Source organism: Cryptomeria japonica, chromosome 8 (assembly GCF_030272615.1).
Source record: "Cryptomeria japonica chromosome 8, Sugi_1.0, whole genome shotgun sequence".
NCBI lineage: Eukaryota > Viridiplantae > Streptophyta > Pinopsida > Cupressales > Cupressaceae > Cryptomeria > Cryptomeria japonica.
This window is the reverse complement of record NC_081412.1, coordinates 710,094,442-710,097,185: the sequence shown is the minus strand read 5'-3', so window position 1 is coordinate 710,097,185 and position 2,744 is coordinate 710,094,442.

Sequence of the window (2,744 nt, the reverse complement as noted above, 5' to 3'; positions counted from 1 at the left end):
AAACTAACCTTGAGAAGAGGGTAGTGAACAAAAATTTACAGATCGTTACAATAGTTACAAAAACTTAACAAAAATAGACATAATAGCATGCATACCACAACACAGTGATTTATGTGGGGAAAACCCTTTCAGGAGAAAAACTTCACTCCAAAAGCCGCCCAATAGATTATTCAGAAACCAATAAAAAATTATAATATACTTGCAAAGCAATCTCTTCATAGGAGTACCACCAACTAGAGATTCAAAGGTAACTCAATAAACATAAGACTCTTACACACAACCTCTAACTCACGCACCTCATATATAGGAGATACAATACAAGAAACTGTCAAATAGTATTATAAAACCATGGGCTAAAACCACCCAATAAAGTAGAACCAACCTTGTCTCCAATCTAGATACCATATGATGTGTCAACACGCACATCAACATGTGTACCTCCCTTTTACAGCTCATTTATGTGTCCAACACATTTTTATATTTCCTATTCCGAGAGTTTAAAAATTGTGGAGGCCATAACTTGTGAACCGGGTGTCTGATTGATGAACCGTTTGAAGCGCCAAAAAGCTTGCAAAGTTTTATATCACCTTGTAATCTGCTACGCTAGTTATGCCCAATTTTAGTTGTATTTCAGAGGGTCTAGAGTCATCAAACTTAAATTTAACCTTTCATCACACCTTACAAAAATGCAAACTTTGATATCTTCAAAACTAGCTATGATCTTGTGACAAAAAGTTTACCGACATGCTTATCTAGCCAATCTAAAGCTTTGGGGAAAATTTTGCACCATTTCGTGCCCAAACAAAAACTTACTATAAATAGTAACCTCATGTAAATGCAAGGTTGAGACACCATTTTCCCAACATAGTCTATAATTACAAAAATAGACTTATAATAAGAAATAATTCATGTTTGAAATAACTTAGCCTCCCAAATCTTTGATGGTCAATTTTATACTAATTAAAGAATTCCAATCCTATTTTTTAGAGAGAAACATTACACAGAAGTGATGCAGGAGAATTGTTGCGCAAATGTATTTTGTCTTAGTTGTTTATTTTTGAATTGTAAAAATTCAATTTGAAATTAGTTTGTGCCAGTTTGGGATGGTTATGAATGGAAGATGCTTTTCAGGGTTGAAAAAAGGTGGATGGGAGATAGGCCAGAATGTGTGGAGGAAGTCCGAATGAAGGAGGTCGATGATGAGAAGAGCACAAAAGACTGACTAATAGAAGGTTGTGCAGTCTCTCTAGGAGAGTGAGAGACATAGATTAAATAAGCCACGCAAAAGAACAAATGTAAGGAAGGTCAAACAATTAAAGGATGGTAAAAAAATAGAGGAGATGACCGAGTAGAAAGCATGGACACAAAAAGAATGATAGAGGAATGATGAGTAGGAAGATTGAGAGTTGGAATGGGTTCAAACCTTAAGAAGTGGAAGAGACAGAATGTGGAAGTTTATTGAATACTAAAGAAGGTGTGACAACAGTGACATGAGTAGTTTGGAAGACCAGAATCAGGCTTGTATTGTTGAGTGAAGTAATTTTGTGAAAGATTGAATAAATAAATGTTTTGTTGTTCATTAGGAGGCTCTATTAATTTATTGTACTTTTTGAAGTCGCATCACCTTTTGGCAAGAGGTTTAATTTATTGTACTCTATTATGTTCCTGCCATAGTTCTGATAGGAAGCATGTAGAAACTGGTTATTTTTTAAAACTTCCTATCATTATTGCCTTGCGATTTGATTGCAAGTTCCTATGTGTTCAATAGGTTTTGGTGATTAGCTAGATGTTCCATCATTTGTATTAGAGCCCAAAAGAATTGGGTAGGGAAAATTGGTTATAGTCATTGATCGTGGAGATTGTAATTTGATGTTCATAGATTTGGGTTTGTAGATTTGTGCATTATAGATAGACAGGTTAGGAAGAAGAACATGGTTACTAAAAGATTGGGCAAGAGAACATGAGGGAAGCCCTAGGTGAGGTATCCAAAAGTCTGGAAAGAGAAATAAATATACAACAACATACAAAGAAATACATTTTCTAAAGGAAAGACAAGATGAAAGACAAAATGGCAAGACATGATGTAGAGTTTGAAAAAGAAATGGAAGATTTAAGAAGAGATATCAAGAAGTGGAAGATTATAGTGATGGAATGGCTTGAGGAGAGAAGCCAAGAATATATTTGGGTTTGGCCAATGAGAAAGAAGGTAAAGTGGCCTATAAAGGAGATTGTCAAGGAAAGAAGAAGGAAAAATATTGTTGCCATGAAAAGAGAAGATGGAAAGGGTTTGGGAAACATAAAGTTTTTGAGTAAGGATCATGTCAAGGAAGAGGTAAAAGAATTTATTATTGTGGAGAAAATGAAAGAAAGAAAGGAAGAATGTAAAGTAGTGCCGAAACCAACACTTGAAGATGAAACAAAAGAGGAGAGGGAAGTATCCATGAAGAAGGGACTTGTAGAGACATTTTGGTCTCTTATTTATTTGCTATTATTATGTTTGAGGATATGTATGTAGGTATGTGGGATGTGGTAAGGAAGGTCAAGAATGAGACCTTGAAGATGATGAGAGATGAGGCAAGAGTAGCACCCAAAAAAAGAGTTGAAGATGAGAAAGAGAGAAGACAAGTTGCAACAGTATGTCAGGAAGATACAAAGCAACAATTTGCAACATAAGGTCATTGTAAAGATTTTGAAAATAAAGATGAGATTGATGTTGAAATATAACAGTATGATAAGGAACACTT